Source organism: Cyprinodon tularosa, unplaced genomic scaffold (genome assembly GCF_016077235.1).
Source record: "Cyprinodon tularosa strain WSP-4 unplaced genomic scaffold, ASM1607723v1 ctg202, whole genome shotgun sequence".
Classification (NCBI taxonomy): domain Eukaryota; kingdom Metazoa; phylum Chordata; class Actinopteri; order Cyprinodontiformes; family Cyprinodontidae; genus Cyprinodon; species Cyprinodon tularosa.
The window spans coordinates 1,116,120-1,124,578 of NW_024038744.1; the positions used below are offsets into that span (position 1 = coordinate 1,116,120).

General features: G+C 36.3%; 1 long non-coding RNA gene across 1 annotated transcript; it reads right to left on the bottom strand.

Annotated features, from left to right (window-relative positions):
* Positions 1–2,907: 2,907 nt before the first annotated feature.
* Positions 2,908–3,731, bottom strand: LOC119783333. The gene is made up of 2 exons (XR_005280778.1): positions 3,388–3,731; positions 2,908–3,239 (listed from the first exon to the last, which is right to left on the bottom strand). It is a non-coding gene; the product is annotated as an uncharacterized LOC119783333 (long non-coding RNA).
* Between the last annotated feature and the right edge of the window lie 4,728 nt (positions 3,732–8,459).

Below are 8,459 nucleotides of genomic sequence, written 5' to 3' on the forward strand. Positions count from 1 at the left end.
AGAAAACTGTCAGAGGAATTCATTTTATCTTGAAAGGGTACGCATCACAAAAAATCACAGTAATTAATAGTATATAACAAAAAACAATAAAACAAAATTTTATTGTATGTCTTTAAAAGATATGTGCTATGTCTCTTCAGTCTACTCAGATGTTAAAACCTTATATAAGGCTATACTGAGCATAACTATGTACATCTGGTTCACCATCAAACATATTATTTAAGAAAACTCAAGCAAAGGAAATTATAAATATAATGGTTGAATTAAAAGCTGATCTAATTAAAAAAACAGATACAAATTTTCTAAAATTATTCACCAAGATTGGATCAGAATGCCCCTAAATAAAAGTAGTCAAATAAGTCAAACTTCATCTGGGTTCCTAAAATCACCCAGGATGCATTTGACCTCCTTTTTTATTAAATTATGATATTTTTGTACCTTCTTAAGCCACATTCCTCCCTTCTCACAGCAAGAGGCTCGCTCTGGCCAACTCACATGAGAATAATGAAAGAGCTATTTTGAAGAACACATAGAGACACACACAGAGACACACACAAATTAAAAAAATATTTATTTAAGTAATAGTTTGAGTAAAATTAGCATTGCTTTTTAACATTTAATGAACCATTGAATGTTAAATATTTCTTATTATTGAATTTAAATATACAGTTTTGGTAAAATGTCATTTACATTCAATACAAGCTTTCACATTCATGATGATTTTGAGCTTCAAAAACATCTAAGGCACATTAATAGGGCAGAACATTTTAGCTGTGCCCTGAAAAAGTATTCATGCAGCATGATTTCTGCTTACACTATTCATGTTCAATGACTTTACACATTTCTACGGTATTAGCTCACCCTGGTATCATACAAAGCCTTTCCAGTTAAATCATTTTGTTAAAATGAAAATTATGGGTTGGCTTATTATTTTTCATTTCTTTGTTTTACACTTAATTTTTTTCTCAGTTTTTCAGCAAAATTCAGAATGATGAAGAGTATAAAAGCACAATGGCATAAGTTTGCTGGGAATATAATATGAACATTGGAGCTCATGGAGTCATGAGCAAAAGCCTCTGAAAGTCATAAGTATGATGCATGAGTAATAATTGTAAAACGGTGGCAATGGAGTGAGATAATATGTATGACTGCTGATAGCATCAGGCACAAAAATACATTTCAGGTTTGAAAGGGACCAGGTTAACACTACTATGGTAAATTCTTAGCATATATTGCCTTTTCCTAACATCAAAATATGACTTTGCTGTTTTTTATGGACATAGCATGTTGTGATATACAATTAAATACCACATTTAAACTACTGTCTGAGACCTGGTGAAATCATATCTGAAAATGTGAAAGACTATTGCAGACCTACAAAACCACATAAAATGTCTGCCTCAACCATAGAGAGAACGCCAGAGATTGCCAAGGCTCGGAACAGACAACCCATGCAGTATTCAGACATACAGACAGTATGATATCTCAAAAGGCATTTATTTAAAAACTACGGATCTGCAGTGAACAGCTAGCGTGTCTGAGGCAGGAACCTCTGCAGGAAGAAAACACATGTTAGTGACCATGTTATGAATGATTGAGTCACTAACCTGCTCTTAAAGTTCAGTCCTTGCCCAGATAAGGAGCTAGATTCCAGCCAGAGATTCCCAGACGTTGAACTCCCGAAGACTTCAGAACAGGCAGGAGCTCAGAACCAGGCAGACAAAGGAAGACAGGACTATCTAGAAGGCAGTCACTAAGCCGGTGTCGATAAGGTTCACAGGACTCCGAGCCAAAAGATCAGAGATCCGAAGTGGTACTGAATGGTAATCCAGGTTGAAATCACAAAGTATATCCAGATTCCTCCCACAGGCAGATTCCAGCAGGTTTCCGAAGACAGGCCAGTCAAACAGATCAGAAAGTGTTCTGGGACTGATGACTGGAAAAATGCATGTTAATTGGATACTCAAGCAGGTGAAACAGAAGAGCGGTAAGGAACGGAGAAACTGGGCAGAGCTAGGCAGGTGAATGGAATGAACAACCAAGCTAGTCAACAGCGCCAAGACCATGACAAATATAGTATTTAAGATTAAAATGTATAAAGCCTTTCATTAGATCTAAGCAATATAAAAAAGAAAACATTCCTTAGAAAAAAGACTGAGCTCTCAAGTGGTGCCCCTTCCCCCCCCTGCCAGTGGTCTGTTACGTTATCCTGCAAGGCTGTATTTGGAAAATGTACCAATAGTTGGTGCGGGAAGGAGGAGAAAGAAGAAACAAAGTGATGAGTTAATGAAGAATGGCAAGGTAAAAAAAAAAAAAAAAAACGTCTTGCAAGCAGGGCTGTTATGGTTAACACAAAAATGCACAGCTTTCTTTTAAAATTTTTAAACCTAATTTTCCTCTTTATGTGTGATTAACTACATGCTTCTGTACGATTTAGAGCTCGTCTGCTCTTTTAACGTGTGGTGGAGAGGTCCACTCTGTTGCCTTCTGTCCACCTCTCCTACACAGCGCTTTGACCAGCTGTGCAACTCGAAAGAACACACAGGTGGTCTTGGGGTCTAAGAGTTATACAGTGAGAAGAGAAACAGGACGAACCATTGGAGTTTTCAACTGCTGTAGACAAAATAAGGTGAGAAAGTATGACAAAACAACAAAGAGGAAAATGATAAATACAGAAGTAACAAAGACATGAGTCTTTGAGATCTTATGTTCAGCTCATATTCAGCCCATTCATATTGATCAATTTCCTTTGTAAAGTCTGATCTTTTTTATGTTTTAGGATTTTGCATCAAACTAATAGATGTAAAACTGTCTCTGAGCTCCAATCTGCATACACAGAGGGTGTTTTTGTCATAATGGGCTTTAAAGATCTGACCCACATGCAGAGAACCACTCAGAGACCAAGGGTAAAATTTTAACAGGTTTATTGTAGATTAGCAAACACCGATGGAAAATAGACTGAGGCTTGAATATTGCTGGAGAGCCACTCACTTTTGGGGGGCCCCTGGTTTATCCTTGGATCCAGTTTCTGGGGGTTTAATCCAGAGAAGAGAGAACTCATTGGAGAGCGGACAGGCAGACATACGTTGGATCGAGAGGAGTAAAGGAGTGGACTTTCACTTGGTTTTCCAGGACTGGACTTGAATGGATCATGTGGAGCTTTTCCCCTTGCTCAGTGAGACTCAGTTAATCCTTCCAGGGGAAGAAGGTCCAGGCTCATCCAGTAACAGGAAGTCTTCCTGCCAAAGAACAAAGACAAAAAACAAGTTCAGCTGGCTGGTGTCCTCACAGACATTTTTAACATCTCCCTGGACCGATCCATAGTGCCAGCATGCTTCAAGTCTGCCACCATTATTCCAGTCCTAAAGAAGCCTCAGGTCTACTCACTCAATGATTACTGCGCTGTTGCACTGACTCGAATCATGATGAAGTGCTTCGAAAGGCTGGTTAAAAACACATTGTCTCCAGTTTGCCACCAACATTTTACCCGTTCCAGTTCGCAAAACCAACGCCATCGACACTGAGGACGCCATCTCTGCTGCTCTCCACCTGAGCCTGGCACACCTGGAGGAGAAGAAAACCCATGTGCGGATGCTGTTTCTAGATTTCAGTTCAGCTTTCAACACCATCATCCCACAGCATCTGATGGGCAAACTGAAACACCTGGGATTAAATCCAGACTTGAAGAAAGTGAGGAAAGGTGAGAACAGCAGAGAAGATCATTGGGGCTCCTCTTCCCTCCATAAAAGACATTTCATCCCAGCACTGTGTGTCCCGACCCCGTAACATCATAAATGACCCCTCACACCCCCACCATGAACTGTTCTCCCTGCTACCCTCTGGGAAGAGACTTCAAAGCATCCGATGCAATTCCAGCAGATTCCACAACAGTTTCTTCCCCACTGCCATTAGACTGCTAAATGTTTCGTAAAATGGGTTATTGTATTGTATTTTATTATATTTATTATATTTTATCATTATATATAAAAAAGAAAATTTTAGAACGGTAAATTTACAGTCATATATTTTTATGACTGTTTATATATATTTAAATATATATTTATATATATATATATATATTTAAATATATATATATATATATATATATATATATATATATATATATATATATATATATATATATATATATATACATATTTTATATTTTTCAAGGCTGCACATTTAAAAAGATGAAATTGGCCAGAGAGCTATTCCAAACAAAATTTCTTTTTGCTTTACACTTGTGTAAACAAAATGACAAATATATATATATGTATATATATATATATATATATAAAAAGTATATATATATATATATATATATATATATATATATATATATATATATATATATATATATATATATATATATATATATATATATATATATATATATATATATATATATATATATAAACATATATACTTTATATATCTATTACATTGTTCATTTTACCACCATAACAGTTAAATAACAGTTATGTTGTGTAAAAGTATATGCATAATAGTAGTTGGCTTCTTGCATTTTTTTAGCTATAGTACCCTTAAAGGTTTGTCTGTAGAATATTCTTAGTAATTGTCATATTTGGTAGTGATGTAATCATATTAAATATGGATTGCAAAAAAAAGTATATTTATCCATCCCAATTCTTTAAAAATATTCTATTTAGGTTAACTGAAAATATTTGAAAAAATCTGTAACTACATCTTTGTTAAATGTGGGCATCTATGCAACTAATGCAATGTTTTAATTGCAACTAAAAATGAGATGGTATGCCAAGGCATTTATGGACTGGCACTGGTTGGTGGTGGTGGTGGGGGGGAGTATGCAGACAGGTGATGCTATATGGGGAGCACCACAAAGCGTTTGCACTTAGGGCACCCAAATGGCTAGAACCCCCCCTGTTCTCTAGAAATATAGTGTGTGAAAGGATAGAGAAACTATTGTTAGATTCTCTCTGATCTTGTCACCATGTTGGTGGCTAAATAATACATTTAGCAAACACTGATGCCACATGTGTGAAATATGCAGAGATCCTGTCTCTGCTGAAAAAATAGCACAGTGGGGACATTACTGTGCGTAGCAAGCTTGTTGAAGAAACAAAGCAACCTACTAGTAGAATAGTTTTGAGAGAGAAAAAGAATTTTTGAGTTAGTGGGTAAAAAATTCTGTTCCTTTTGAAGGACAGAATAGTAGTTTTTTTAGACAAATCTTAACTCTATATCTAATTGTATGATACTGCTCTGTGATTTTACCTGTGTTCAGTCACATTAGGGGTAAAATGGTACACATCTTCTCACATAAAACTAACTGGTACAGCATAGATGAAGAATTTTAATTGAACTAAGTTCACTCTGCATTCCACCTTTGAAAAGTTACACTCTGACAACTCTTATTTGGGAACATTTTGGTTTCTTGTGCAGCGGGAGAGAAGAAAGTAAAGTAGATCACACAATAACTTAATGTCAGAGTATATGTCGTTCATTTTTTTTTTCCTTTTATTTCTCAGTTCTCACACAATGGCTGCGTCCTGTTCACAGCGGGACTCTCTATTGACAGACAGCATTTGTTTTTATGTTAAAGAAAATTTAGAAAATATTATTACAAAAACTGTCCAAATTGCTCATTTATAACAGAAAAAATATAAGATTAGGCAAGTATGAGGCTTTTCATAAAAACACTAAATGCAAAATTATGTATAGACAAAAAAAATAGTAATATTTGCCAACTCAAGCTAAAAGATAGGAGCCAGATTTCTCATCTCTACATCTCTATTTACAGAATATGTCATCTAAACAAAGATAATTTCATGGATTTTAAAGATATTTTTTTTTTCATAAGCAATACTTTTACAAACTAATATGTGTGGCTCTATTACATAAAATCCAAAGTATAAATATTACAGTTTGTTGTTCCATTTCTTTATTAAGACTGTTTAAGAGTTATAAACTGTTTTGTAAGGCAATGTACATTGCTAGGATCAGGATAACATGCAGAAATATTCAAAGTTACTGCTAAGTACTTGTCCTACTGACCACAGTACCTAAATATATGGTAAAGGAAAGATGAACCATAATGTTTCCAAAATAAAAAATCGTCATTATTTTAACGGGTGTAGCAGTCAATGAAAACTTGCCGCTTAAGGTGTGAGTGAATGCCAGGTACAGTCTGATAATGTCAGTGTGATAATTAGTGCAGAGAGGCTTAAACCAGCATCCCACAGGGAGACAGCCCCTGGTGTGGAGAGATGGCACGCAGCTGGATCATACTTAATTAAGTAATTGAATATCATTTTGCCAGTTAGTTGAAAATTAGCTGGAAATTAAAGGATGGACAAACACGACACAAAATGGATCCTAGGATATTAATTTTCTTTCAAACACTAATTTTATGAAGATAGAGGTTGATTTAATTCCAATTCGGACTAATTAATCGTTTTTAAAAAATGGTGCTCATTTTTTAGTCAACCCCCTAAAATCTGTAGGTTATATGAACTATCACGTTTTGATTCTTCCTCTCTGGCTTTGCATCACACATTGATTCCTACATCATCTCTTGATGAATTTGTAACAGTATATGACATGACAGCCATATATCCATACTGTGCAATGTCATGTTATAAAGATGCACAGAAAAGCTCTGTGACGTAAAAAGTAACACTGTTTTTAGACCTTGGTGACCTCGGTTTATGTTTGCCAAATTAATATAATGAATTATTTAGTGTACTAGATTATGTGTTTTCATTGAGGCTTCTTTGTCAGGTAAAAATACCTTTTGAAAGGCCAAAAACTTTTAGCAGGCACTACACATACTTCTCATTAAGCCTCAATTTCTCCTGAAAAGCGTTTTCCTTTATATTAATCTAAATGCAGTCATTGATTTCAGGCAATAAGAATGAGAAATTAATAGACAATAGCTCTTTAAAATTTGGCAGAAGTGACCAATTGAAATTACATCAGATACCCTTTATTGTCATTATAAAAATGTACGAGATTATGAGCATTGCTTCTTTTCATTGCAATGATTCTAGTGAGCATCAAGTGTAGTGATGCAATGAATTGTGATTGTAGAAAAAGGTGGTTCTAAAAAGTGTAAGCTCAAAGGGCCTGAATACACATGCAAGTCAGTTTCTGTATGTATCATTCTTCCTCTTATTTCATTATTGCCACTGTTTTCTTTCTGGTAATCAGAAGAAAAATAAATCCTGGGAACACACATAAAGTTCTTTGTTGCAACGTGACAAAAAATGAAAAAAAAAAAAGTAATATGAATTATTTCGCAAAGCATTGCATAGGATATTTGGTAACTTATTGGATGAAACCCTGGTAATAACTGATGATTGATTGAGTGGGTATCCTGTTATTTGGCTGTAAAATGCTCTGAAACTAGATTCCTTATTTTAGAATGCATAAGCACATCTATAGAGTTGAACTAGAGCCTAAAAAAGAGTGACAGAATTGAAAGAAGGACTTTTTTTGCTATGACACTAAGAACCCAAAGATAAGCAAAATAGAACTTAGAAAAGGAAATTCTATGAATTGGAACACACCAGACAACGTCCAACCACAGCAAACAAAAGAAAATCCCTTCCAGCTTTATGCTTAAGGATTTTGGTAAATCATATCCCTGAATTTATCAATGAGATAAATATTTTGTTTTGTTTTAAGATTATCATATGGTCTTCTGTTTTGGGCGAAAATGCCTGATTAAAACCATGTGGGGAACCAACAAAGGATCAACACAGAGTGTCGCGTCCAGCCATGTCTACCTGACGACCGGCAGCCCAATCTGATTAAAGGCTGAAGACGAGGAGCCTTCATCCGCCATCCTCGGCAGGCCAAAAGTGATCACTATGGTGATGCGTAATTACAGCTGTCGCCGCGTTCTCTATCCTGCTGGCACCAATTTGATTGCTCTCGGCAACAATGATGGACAAGCTTAGCATGCCCTCCATCCCACTCCCTCCCTGTCTGCTCTCTTTATCTGACATGCATCCTTCACATGGCCAAATAAAACAGGCCAGTTGCTTCATCCCGCCCCAGTTTTAATTGTTTCTGTTCCCTCATACACTCGGACTCCTCTTGCAACCCTTCCCCTCCCTGGTTCCACCTCCATCTCCCTCTCCTTTCCCTCTCTCATGTGGACAGCTCAGAAGTGCAAGTGTTATTACATGAAACTCCCGCTGTAGCATTAATTGAAGGGAGATATGGTGGGACGAAAAACGCCGGGGGGTAGTGCATGTCCATTATCACTCCTGCTTTCAACAGGTCTCACATTTAGAAACTGCAAATTGCAAAAACTTGCAAGGGCAAAATGTTTGACATTATTTGATCTGCAACCATATGGTGCAGGGGGGGAAGTGGGTGGGGTTGTTGGGGGAGCCCCGAAAACAGATAAATAAGTAAACAAAAGGAGCAAGAGATGCAGGCGGCACAACAGGAGATGTGAGAGCAAACAA